The sequence below is a fragment of the Drosophila santomea genome, chromosome 2L (assembly GCF_016746245.2).
Source record: "Drosophila santomea strain STO CAGO 1482 chromosome 2L, Prin_Dsan_1.1, whole genome shotgun sequence".
NCBI lineage: Eukaryota > Metazoa > Arthropoda > Insecta > Diptera > Drosophilidae > Drosophila > Drosophila santomea.
Genome location: NC_053016.2, coordinates 21316202 through 21329896, shown reverse-complemented (window position 1 = coordinate 21329896; position 13695 = coordinate 21316202).

Below are 13695 nucleotides of genomic sequence, written 5' to 3'. Positions count from 1 at the left end.
CCTGTTTGGTGTGTTTTAGTTTAGGTAAAAGTAGGTAAGTTTTTTCCAGCAGCCTGTCAGGAATAGATGCAAGCCCTGCCTCTGTTAAGATACATTAGATTGGTGAAGTTGGAAACGCATTAGGCATCTGCGAATAGATGTGTGATATGGCGATTGGAGAGTCTTTATGTTGGCGTTTGCGGACTATCCGTATATGGGCAATGCGTAGTCGATCTTGGATATCATCAGAGCCCGAGTGATGTTTTGTGTGTATATATAAGAATTTTGATGAGAGAAATTTAATTACATTAAGACTTATGTTTAGGTTTTGACTTAGACCATACAATGTTTTTTAAAGTTAAATTTTTGGTCGAAGGTCACTCCTAGGATCATTCAAATTTCAACGTAATTGATAGTTTTATTATCTAGGCCTAATTGTGGCATGGTACATATGTGCAAAATTGAAACTTTTTTCTAATGATAGTGTTGCGCCCGAAAGTGATCCAAAGTTTTTTATATCAGTTTATATTTTAAAGAATGTTTTCCCTACTATTTTCGGATCTTTTATTTTTGTGTATATTATGGCGTCGTCTGCGTAAACGGATAAGTTGACCTTTTTGTGTGCTAATATAATGGAGTTCAATTTTTGAAAGCGATGGTAAATAAGACTACGGATAGCGGGGCACACCCCTGGCCTTATTAAGAATAGACGAAATATGGTCTGAAAATTTACGTTTAGGGTCCATGTGTTATTCTATCCACTCACTTAGAGTGTAAGTCGCGTGTATTAAGTTGGCACGACAAAAGGTCATAACTTTACACTTGGAGCCATTTTAGTTTAATACGTTATCACGGCATCAGGTTTCAAAACTATCTAGATCGGATTGTAAATCTAAATGGCGAGAAATGTCCTTATACTGCAGTTAAAGTGAATGCATAACAGAATGCTTTACTAAAATCCGTATAGATGACATCTGTTTGAAGATAATTTTTGAAGCCCTGTACTACGAAGGAGGTTAGCTCCAGAAGGTTAGTAGTTGTTGATCTGCGGAAAATAATAAATAACCTACAAAGGTGCTGCGAATAAGGAGTGATAACGTTTTCAAAAGGCTTAGGGATAGCAGATTTGCGCTTAGTTTTAACGAAATTTTAAAACTGTTTGGGATCCTGTGCGAACTGGAACTTACAACGGTTTAAATAACTCTTATAACACTAGGCATTAAGGATATAATTCGGAATAATTTAACCGATCACTTAGATCATTTAGAAAATATAGACTGAGAACAGGTATTTTTACATTTTACATAAATCTGGACCTAACATTTCTTAGATGTGTCAACTCTTTATTAAACCCAGGAGGTTTGTTAGAGATGGACGGATAGTACGTCGGAACACAAAAGTTAAAAAATTATTTAATTGCAGTATACAAAATATTTATGGCATCGGCAAGAATAAAGAACGGACCAATTAAAGACAGATATAAAATGATTTATCCTCCGAAAGTTTGCCTTACGAACACAATGAATTCATTTAGTTGACTTATCTGTGCCTGTGTCGATTGTCACCTCGAAAGTTGGATGATATGGATATTCTGGTTGACTAAGAGGTGCTACTCTAGTCAGAAAGACACTTTCAGGACTTGTAACAATAATCGACCAAGAGAATTTCAAATATAATTAAATTGCGACAACGATAAGTCGAGCAAGCCGTCAATAAAGTCATGCTAAAGTGCTATAAGTAGGCATAAGAATATTTGACTGTTCTTCTGTGGACCACGTAGTGCCTGGTATATTAAAGTCACCTAGAACCACAAGTTGGTCCCTACAGTCTATTTGAAACGGATTGGATAGCGGACAAATGGTTTATATATTCAGGAAATTCCGAAGACGACGGAATGTAAGAGCACGTAATATAAACGTAATATTAGAAAGTGACAGATTTACGCATAAGAATTCTAAGTTACGGAACTCGTCAAAAAGTACCTTCTCTGACATGAAGGTAGACCTAACAGCGAATCAATTAAAAGTAAGCCAGCTAGGAGTTTGTCTGCATGTACCTTTGTGGTAAGTCATGTTTAACAAGAAAACCAATTCCTTGCTTTTCTGTGCGAATGTTGTTAGAGTTGCGAAATTAGCCAATATACGGCTTTGGTTTTTTGATATATAGGCGTTGGGAGGATGGGATTCTTACAAACAGATCACATCTGGATTTTCTGACTTTATTAATAGTAAGGGTTCATGATAATTATTAAGGTAACCGTTAAGGTTAAACTGCACTATGATTCAGAATTCGTTTTTATACCCGTTACTCGTAGAGTAAAAGGGTATACTAGATTCGTTGAAAAGTATGTAACAGGCAGAAGGAAGTGTTTCCGACCATATAAAGTATATATATTTTTGATCAGGATCAATAGCCGAGTCGATCTGGCCATGTCCGTCTGTCCATCCGTCTGTCCGTCTGTCCGTCCGTATGAACGTCGAGATCTCAGGAACTACAAAAGCTAGAAAGTTGAGATTAAGCATACAGACTCCAGAGACATAGAAGCAGCGCAAGTTTGTCGATTCATGTTGCCACGCCCGCTCTAACGCCCACAAACCGCCCAAAACTGCCACGCCCACACTTTTGAAAAATGTTTTGATATTTTTTCATTTTTGTATTAGTCTTGTAAATTTCTATCGATTTGCCAAAAAACTTTTTGCCACGCCCAATCCAACGCCCACAAAACCGCCAAAAACTGTATGTGCTGAAGACTCTCCTTCGCACTTCGAATAGCTGAGTAACGGGTATCAAATAGTCGGGGAACTCGACTATAGCGCTCTCTCTTGTTTTGTCATTAAGTCTAAATTTTTATGTCAATATATCGTTCTGTATTAATTGTTTTCTAAAAGAAAATTGATCATATAAATAAAAAACAAGAGAGAACGCTATAGTCGAGTTCCCCGACTATGTGATACCCGTTACTCAGCTAGTGGAAAAGAGAAGGAGAGTCTTAAACGCAGTTTTTGGCGGTTTGTAGGCGTTATAGTGGGCGTGGCAGAAAGTTTTTTGGCAAAACGATAGAAATTTACAAGACCAATATAAAAACAAGAGAGAACGCTATAGTCGAGTTCCCCGACTATCTGATACCCGTTACTCAGCTAGTGGAAGGGAGAAGGAGAGTCTTAAACACAGTTTTTGGCGGTTTGTAGGCGTTATAGTGGGCGTGGCAGAAAGTTTTTTGGCAAATCGATTGAAATTTACAAGACCAATATAAAAATGAAAAAATATCAAAACATTTTTCAAAAGTGTGGGCGTAGCAGCTTTGGGCGGTTTGAGGGCGTTAGAGTGGGCGTGGCAAAAAGTTTTTTGGTAAATCGATAGAAAATTACAAGACTAATACAAAAATGAAAAAATTTCAAAACATTTTTCAAAAGTGTGGGCGTGGCAGTTTTGGGCGGTTTGTGGGCGTTAGAGTGGGCGTGGCAACATGAATCGACAAACTTGCGCTGCTTCTATGTCTCTGGCGTCTGTATGCTTAATCTCAACTTTCTAGCTTTTGTAGTTCCTGAGATCTCGACGTTCATACGGACGGACAGACGGACGGACAGACGGACATGGCCAGATCGACTCGGCTATTGATCCTGATCAAGAATATATATACTTTATATGGTCGGAAACGCTTCCTTCTGCCTGTTACATACTTTTCAACGAATCTAGTATACCCTTTTACTCTACGAGTAACGGGTATAAAAACAGAACTTAAATATGTTGCTTCGTTCTCGAGTTATTAATTAATTCCACAAAAAGTGGTCGTTCGCCCCATAGTGCGTCCGTCTGACTGTCTGTCCGTATAAGCGCTTCGATCTTAGGAACCATAAGAACTACAATGTTGAGATTCGGCATGCAGACTCCAGAGACAGACTCAGTTCAAGTGCAGGTTCGCTTCCAAATGTGATCACTCCCACTCTACCGCCCACAAGCCGCCAAAAAATGCCACGCTATATTAGTCTTGAAAAATCATTTTGCCACGCCCACTCGAACGCCCACAGTGTGCGCGTGGTGGTTTTTGTGGTGGTCTTCATGTCTTTTGGTCTTCAGCCTTTAAGCGATCGACTCTTTTATTGATTCTGGTAGAGAATGATTATTTTATTGATCGGAATACGAATACATTTTCCTATGAATTTCTGAGGTATTCCCTAGGAACTCCCGACCGCATAATGGGACGACTCGACCCTACTAATATACAATACATATAAATACTATTATACTTTTGTTATTATGAATTCATTAGATCAATGTTGAGATTCGGCATGCAGACTCCAGAGACAGACTCAGTTCAAGTGCAGGTTCGCTTCCAAATGTGATCACTCCCACTCTACCGCCCACAAGCCGCCAAAAAATGCCACGCTATATTAGTCTTGAAAAATCATTTTGCCACGCCCACTCGAACGCCCACAAACCGCACAAAACTGCTTTGCCCACACTTTTGGAAAACCTTTTGAAATTTTTCTGTCTCTTGAAAATTTCTATCAATTTGCCAAAAAACTTTTTGCCACGCCCACAAACCGCCAAAAACTGTCAGTGTTAAAGACTCTCCTTCGCACTTCCACTAGCTGAGTAACGGGTATCACATATCTTGTAAATTTCTATAGATTTGCCAAAAAACTTCCGCCAATATTTTTAATTTTTGTTTTATTTTTGTTTTCTACCGATATTCCCAGAAATTATTGAAATTTCTCGTTCGCACTTCCATTTTCTGAGTTACTGGTATCTTATAGTCGCTGAACTCGACCACAGCACTCTCTTTTGTTTTGTTTTGTCCTTATCAGACTTGAGTTTGTTTCATTGTTTGCTTACCATTTTCTTGGTTAGGTGGGGCACCCTTTTTGGCAGATTTCTATATTTATAGAATGTAACAAGTGCGTATTCAACCCCATTAGAGTATATATATGTAGTACATACAAAATTTTGATATTTTATTATTTATACAAAATTACCTGTTCCTAGATAGCAACATATAGATATATAAGTCGGAAGATTTATATATATTTAAAGGCTAAGCATATTGTTCTCTGGGTAGTAGGTATGTAATGTAGCATTTTGGAAAAAACTTTTAATTAGAATTAGATCTTTCACTAACCAGGGAGTTTAACATTTTCACAAAGCCTCACCACAAAGTAAAGAAAACAAATGCCGGCGGAAAACGTGTACTGACATTATCAGCAGTTTTGACTTTGTCAATGCGTAATGGTTTCGACCGCGGCTCTTTTTTTTACTTTTAAGTAAGTAGCTATGTAATTTAGCAAAGGAGAAACCTTTCAATTAGAAGTAGATATTCCACTAACCACTTAACCGCAACGTCAAAAGCAAAGTAAAGAAAACAAATACCGGCAGAGAACGTGCACTGACCTTATCAGCAATTACCATTGGCAATGCCTAATGGTTTTGAACGCGGCTCTCTTTCTCACATATGTACATATGTTTCTACTCTGCAGCTGATGCTGCACATAATTCTGCAGTTCCACATTTCATCGCTACTAATAAACATCACAAAACCATCGCTACGCCAGCAGAGCCAATTGCTTCGGGCGCACAGCCGATTCCCTCCCGACTCTCTCACGCGCGATCTCTCTCTTAAAAATGTAAAGCGATGAAAGAGCGATGTTTATGTGTTAAACAAAATTAATGAATCATTGATTATATTTCAAACAAAATTATCATTAACAAAAGCTATGGATACATGATTGTGTATGGTTGTACGCTCGGTTGAAAAGAGAGATCAAAACGAAGGGCCCATTCTCACTCATGTATTACAGAACAACTGGCCGTGGGCTCTGCTGAGGTTAATGGCGTTAAGTAGCAATTTTATTTTAAACTTTTTAAAACATAATGAGCTCCTCGTATTGAGTCGCATTTTGTAAATTTTCAGTTTCCAGCCTTATGCGCTTTTCATGGACTATGTAAACAGAATATTAGACGTACGAAATACTCAGTTGCTATCAGCTGGCGTTCTCTTGTTATTGATGGGGAATTTACATTGCCGTTTACTCTACACTGCCCTACTCGCTGTTAATGTTTTAGATTTCTGATCGTCAGCGACTGTTCGCTTCCCGGCACTCCCGGCGACGCGTGAAGTTCAACTAACAGCGGTGACGGCGTCGCCTTCTCAGTTGGCTTGTGGGCAGTGCGAGTGTGAGAGCGAGGAATTGGATGGAATTACTGGGGCATTTCTCTCTTGAGTGGCGACGCTTGAGTGGTTCTCAAAGGATCCCCATTGCGGCTGTTGTTCGTTAATAAGAATAAAAGGGAAAAGTTCGAGTTCCTCTACTATCAGAAATATCAGAGTAACAGTAAGTTAAAGGGAGTAAGATTAAGATATGTACATCCATAAGTAGGAAAGGGACTGCTTTCCTGATTAGCCTCGAGTGCCACTTAGCTGCCGTTACATCATACGCTCTAAAATTGTAATATATTAAAACTTCTAAACTTCAAGTTATAGTGCGCGTGGTGGTTTTTGTGGTGGTCTTCATGTCTTTTGGTCTTCAGCCTTTAAGCGATCGACTCTTTTATTGATTCTGGTAGAGAATGATTATTTTATTGATCGGAATACGAATACATTTTCCTATGAATTTCTGAGGTATTCCCTAGGAACTCCCGACCGCATAATGGGACGACTCGACCCTACTAATATACAATACATATAAATACTATTATACTTTTGTTATTATGAATTCATTAGATCAAATCTTTTAAAGTGTTTTTTTTAATTAATCTATAATAGAAGTGTACGTTAGTGTAACCGTAAAACAAGTAGATAGCATATACGAGACATACGAGATTATAGTCGCAACTCAAAGAGTAAAAGTTAATCTTTAAAAATAGGGTTCAAGATAACGTTTTCGGCGCTATAAAAAAAATACATTTTTTCACTAGAGCTTTTCGAGCTTCAATATCGGAGAACTATAAATTCAACACACAGGTGAGGCTAAATTTGTGCCTATTTTCTTATCAGCCGTTCGGTCTCTATCAAGTGAATCCATAGCCATAGTGAAGCAGTTTTATCAAACACTCTTGAAATGTATATTCAATAAACGCCTTATACTCTTAAAAACAAGAGAGAACGCAATAATCCAGTTCCCCGGGCGAGGGTAGACGTGGCAAAAAGTTTTTTGGCAAATCGATAGAAATTTACAAGACTAATAAAAAAAACATTTTTAAAAAGTGTGGGCGTGGCAGTTTTGGGCGGGTTGTGGGCGCTAGAGTGGGCATGGCAAATTTTTTTGAAATCGTGGCAGCATGGGTCAATAAACAGACGAACGCACATGGCCAGATCGATTTTGATCCTGATCAAAATATATACATATATGTACATACATACTTTATATGTTCGGAAACGCTTTTTCCTGTTACTCTACGAGTACACTGTAGTTAGATATAAATCGTTCCAATGGATATTTATAAATCCCATATATATACAGCATATAAATAGCAACACTTGCCCAATAATGTTTTGAATAAGTTTTCTAACTACATTTTAAGGTTTAAAAGGATCTGAAATTTTATTTTAATTACTATTATGAACCTCAAAATTAGGCGAAAAAACAAGAGATAACGCTATAGTCGAGTTCCCCGATTATCTGATATCTGTTACTCAGCTAGTGGAAGTGCGTAGGAGAAATTTGTACACTGAGTCTTTGGCGATGTGTGTGCGTTAGAGTGGGCGTGGCTAAAAAAGAAATGCACCGCTTTACTATTCTCGCTTTACTTTACTTTGGCAAAGCGAGAGAAATTTACAGGTCTAAAAAAAAAAGTATCAAAACATTTTTCAAAAGTGTGGGCGTGGCAGTATTGAGTGATTTGTCACACAACATTTTTTTTTGACAAATCGATAGAAAATTACAAAACTAAAAAATAAAAAATATCGATATATTTTTAAAAGTGTGGGCGCTGCAGCTTTGTGCGGCTTGTGTGCGTTAGGATGGGCGTGCTAAAAAAAAAAAAGCGCCGCTTTACTTATTCTTTTTTTATTTTTTTGCCGGCTTTTATTTTATGTTCGGCTGAAGTCAAGTGAGTTTTAAGTGACGGTTTGTTATGTTCGCTACACTGCTCATATCTGATAAGCGGAGTCCGTTTCCCGCGCTATGCATTATTGGGGCTGTGGAATTCTCGGTCCGATAATTTCTAGGGTATGGTGATGGTCCCGACGCCTTTGCACTGATCGCTTGTAGATCTTTACTTATTTCATTATTGCCAGCAATACTAACAACACTGCGATGAAATCAATTGTAGGTTGTACGCCCAGGATCTAGTCTTTGTGGTCAATGTGTTGAGGCACTAATAGATTTGGGCCTAGGGAGAGCAATAATAAAGAACCTTTTGTAGCAGTCACTTTATTTTTATTTAATTTATTTTAGCAAAGCGAGCAGCTTTAAAAAACTTTGTTTTTTCTCCTTCGCCAGTGTATCCTCAAGTGTTGCTTTATCCAATAACCGCAGATCATGGGTAACACTTTTACCAAAGGTTTTCAGGGTTACGCCTTTTCCGCCTAGTTGGCGGTTGAATTTAAATTACGGCGGTAACACAATGATTTCCATGGTTGGCGGTATTGTCGGATGCCTTGGACTCCTTACCGCCGATTTCGAGACTTCATTTATATCTTTTGGCGCAGACGATAGGATTGTAGTGTTTCTTTCAGGAGTATTCCTTTTGCCGGCCCTTGATCCTTCCAGTCTATGTCCTGGTATCCAGGAATTTCTGCAGGATTGGATCTTCGCTCCTTTCGACTTTTTATATTGGGCCGAAGTCCTTGTCTCTTAAAACCGTCTTCACTTGTGTATGATACCCGAGAATACACATCCCACGAATTGAACTCCCGATTATATAAACCTCCGGAGAATTAAATTCCCAAAAATAGACCTTCTGAGAATTGAAATCTTTTTCGGTGGGCTGAGGTCTTTTTATACCGGCTTAGAGCTTTTTCTGGGCTACTCCGGTCATCGGTCTTCTAGGCCAAGTGCTCCAACCTAGAAATTATATTTGGACATTTCCCCTATTTTGGGAGTCAATACTGTTACTGGAGTAGAATTTCCCTGTCACCGGTTGCGCCCGCTGAACTGGTCATCGGACACTCGTTTATCGTCAAACTGAATTTTCTTTATTGTTCCGTCTGACTCAACGGGATGGTTGAAGGGGTACCCCTACATCAGATTGTGGTTGGTGTTATAGTATGTGAATCTGCAAAGTCTTATGATTGTACAAAAAGGGTGTACGCAACAATATATACTTTATATGGTCGGAAACGCAGTATACCCTTTTACTGTACGAGTAACTGGTATAAAAATGTTTTAATGCACTTCCCCTAGCTCAGTAACGGGTATTAGATAGTCAAGGATCTCGACTATAGCGTTGTCTCTTGTTTATATATTTTAATTTAATTTATCCTTACCTTAATGACAACCCCTAGAGGGTAAGTATGTTGCTTGTGCTGTGGCCCAAAAATGTTTGTTTAAGGCCGTAAAATTACAGGAAATATATTTAAGGATCAGAAGACCAGAAGGCCAGCCCCGGGATAATAGGAGACTGAAAACTCGGGGTAAAAACCCCGTGCAAGAAGCAAAGATCAGAAAATCCTGAAGAAGCGCCACCGAATAGAGAAATATAGGGAAATCCCCTTTCCCTTTCATTCCATTTCAACCGATTCTTCTTTCCTCTTCACGCTTTAAAGCGAGAGCCCGGCGATGCTTGGTGTGAGTACAAAAATTCAAAATAGAGAAATAAATTTACTGCAACAGTAGTGTAGAGAGCGGCTCGAAAGAGAAGCAAAAATGAGCTCTCTTTAATCGTTAAGGCAGATCAAGCTGTTCTCTTTCTCAGGCAGAACTCATAAAGCACTTTATCGCGGGGTGCAACAGAGTAAGTTAACAGAAACCAGCTCACAGTGGTTGCACTTGTAGGGGACCGCGGCCATAAATAGTTCCCGTTGAGATATCGTTATGAAAATTTTCCCAAAAATCTAAAAAAAATATTTGAACATGTATTAAAAAAATTAGCCAAATCGGACGACGTTATCTTATAGCTCCCATAGTATTGCTAATATGCCGATGGTGTGCAAAAACACTTCCAGTAGAGTTGCAGGTCCCGTAAATATAAACAAATTAAAAATCTCCAGTTCTTTCAGTTAATAATAAAAGTAAAATTGAAACGAATTTTAATTTGAATTCAAAAACTTTACAAATACCATCTAACAAATCAAATGTCGACGAAAAGAATTGAGATTTATATTTTTTTGGTAGTTTTCTTTGACCTGTTATAAAGGGGTCAGAACGCAAAAGAAGGTTGTTCATCAAATCGGTATTTGTTAATATGCGAGACATTTTTCGAGTATGCTGAAGCCGGTACTTCTTTATTTCCTTATTGTTGGACTCCGCAGCTTCTTCTGAAAGCTCTCCAATCGACAGCAACGCATGATCTATCACCTTCGCACCGTGAATTAAAATTTTATGTACTGTTGCTGGAAGATAATACCATGAATATTTTGTTACTAGCCGTTCAGCAGTATTCAAAGCATAGCTTTCGAATTTTGAATATTAATAGAATATCCTGATGCTAAAGCTTGCAATATTGTTGCGCATCGGGTTATGACTTCTTCATCAATGCCTGTAATCTTAGATGCCAAGCTGGGGTTTCCAAAAAATTTTCTAGCTGTATTTCCATCGTTGGAAGATCCTTTGCCTCCGTCTCTTGGTTTATCAACAATGATTCCCATTTTGTCACGAAATTCCGCTTGGATTCGTTCTTTTCTTTGCAGTACATTGAGCTTATGTTCTGCTGATCTCGCCTGCCATTTTTATTTCCAACTTGTATGAAAGGTGCATTATGTACTCAAAAAAGCGTATGTACGAATGAAGTGGCGATAAGCCGAATTAAAAATACTTTTCATCAACGTTTTTTGCTAGACATTTTTCTAATTGATTCATTTCCGTTGGTTTTGCACCGCATATAAAACATTTCATTGAGGGCGTATTGCTTAACGCGTTGCACACTTTACCATCTACAATAATAAGTTGCAGGGTATGGTTGATGAATAATTTTTTATTGAGAACTTGAAATTCAGTTGGCACTAGCTTCTCAATTTTCTTTTTGAAGTATAGTTCTTCTTCAACGGATAGTGAGGCAGTTTCCTTTTTCAATTGAATCCTGATTGGCCTACAATAGCGAGTAGAAGATGGTCTCGGATTTTTCCATATTATTTTGGCGCTACTTTCAGCTATAAGCTGAAGTGGGACGTACGACGTTGCAAAAATACACCTATCATCGTCATTACAGTTGGAAAACTTTTGCTTGTATTCACTGTGACCAGTACTGCCATCAAAGCCCCATTTTCCAATTAATGTTAAATTATCCTCCACACCATCCAGACAATTTTCAATAACAGTATTTTGAAGCTGTAAAATACTTGTAGCTGTGTTGTCTAGAAGACTCTGCAGCTCCACTTCTGCATATGTTTCACCTACTGTTATGTCATTTGGGTATCTTGACTTCTTGAGTTTGAGAATTTTCTCATAGCTAGGCAATATATTGCACGAAGCTTCATTATTCACAAACTCTCGAATTACCAAGTATTGGTGTTTGGTTATACCAGTCTCCATTAAAAGCGATAAAACCTTTTCAATATCTGGTTCGGAAGACTTAAGGATCGGTGGAGTGTCGGATAAGCGTAACACAGAAGCTGCAGACTCATCGTGTTTTTCCAGCAGCGCTATCCGACGACGTTTCGTCCTTTTTGAGGACTCAGCAAAGTCAATTTTGGGACGTCCACGTTCCGCACTTGAAACCTTTGCTTGAAGAGGCTCAATTAACATGGTTTCACAAGTGTTCAGCCATTTGTATTGAAATTTAACAATTAAACCTTTATTGCGTTTGTATTTAGCCCAATAAGCAATAATTTTTTGCAAATGTAATTCAAACAGTTTTCAAGAATCGTTAACTCAACTACATAGCCCTTGTTTTTTATGGTTTCTGATACCAAACGTATCACACTACGTGTTCTTTCCGCATTCGCACCCTGTTCTGCGCACCAAAGCTCTAGGATGTGCATACGCAAAAAATTGCAATTACAAGAATCGTCTGTAGAAAACGGTAAGAAAAATATGGGGAAAAAAATAATAAGCAAAATTGTTCACACAAACATAATTGACAAACACAAATGATGATTACAAAAGAAACATCACAAAAGCATAGGACAAGCAGCAAAATACGGCGAAAACTTGAACTTGAAGACTGCAAGACAGCTTCAGTTTATTATTGTTTACTCGTATGTTTGCAAATATTTGCAGCTAGACTTTTTATTTTTATTTTCTTAAAACATTGACAAATCCAGTGATAGCACTCATTAAGGGGGGATCGGGGGGCAATATATCTAAAAGTTTACCTAAACTAGGAAAATGACGTTCACATAATACACAAAAAAGGTATAATCCATCAAAAATTCACCAAAAATGATAAATTAATTCAATGAATTTTACAATTAGAATTTATTAAAGTAAATACCTGAAACTTTAAAATTCATTTTAAATAATTAAAATTGGACCTATCATTCGCACGTTTGACCACTTTGAAATTCACTTTTGTTGTGACGAAAAGCAATCAAAACTCCGCTGGGCTGCAAAAATGAACAGTTGTTCTCTCCTTACACTATATTTTTAGAATGTCCCGTTAGAGTTAAGACAAAAAGGTTGTACCATACACATATTTGGACATTTTAGAGACAATCTGGTTACTTTTCGTAAATATTTGGAAAATTTTTTTTTTTGATTTGAAAGAAATACCCAAAGCAATATAATTAATGCCTTACCTATAATAGTTTAAGGCCCCAATTTTTTTTTGGGAAAAGTACAGATGAATGGAAAACCGAAAAAAAACAAAATATAAAATCCATACGCTGCTTTACCCGAACTCAAGTCCCTTAAAATTGTAATGCCCTTCAAGTAGGAAAATTATTATTGTTTAAAAAAAGTTTTTATAAACTCTATGAACCTGTTCAGAACACATTTTTGTCAGTTGTTAAGTTATTTTTATTATTAAATTAAATTTATAATGTTGTGCAAATCATAAAAAATTTCTGTAATAAATAATAAAATTATTATGTTGTAAAGTGTAACATACTTGTAGGGATCACCATTTATGTTAACTGGTTGTTGCTGGTCATGGTAGGGTAGGCGTAACAGCTCCTGTCGTAAAGTTGATATGTCCTTGTTTATCTTTGGAGTCTGTATGCTTAATCTGAACATTCTACCTGTTGTAGTCCCTGAGATCTCGACGTTCATAAGGAGGTGTTGCCCAGGATGAATTTTGTATACGGTTTTTTTCCTTTTTATACCCGTTACAAGTAGAGTAAAAGGCTACACTAGATTCGTTGAAAAGGAGAAAGCAGAAGGAAGCGTTTCCGACCATATAAAGTATATATGTATATTCTTGATCAGGATCAATAGTCGTGTCGATCTGGACCAATCATAGATTTTAGTAGCTTGATCAATTCCGAGTTAGGGTTGACCTAATTCTAGCCAATGTTATGACTTTCAATTTTTTAATTTGTTTTCCCTTAGATGAATAAATATCTACCACAAATTTGTGTCGGAAATGTTCAGGATTCGGTGTGATGTTTCTATGTTCTGTTTTACCCAAAGTGCATATGTTGCATTAGTAGTGGGCTATTTGGAAATAGTTTTGTCATTTTCT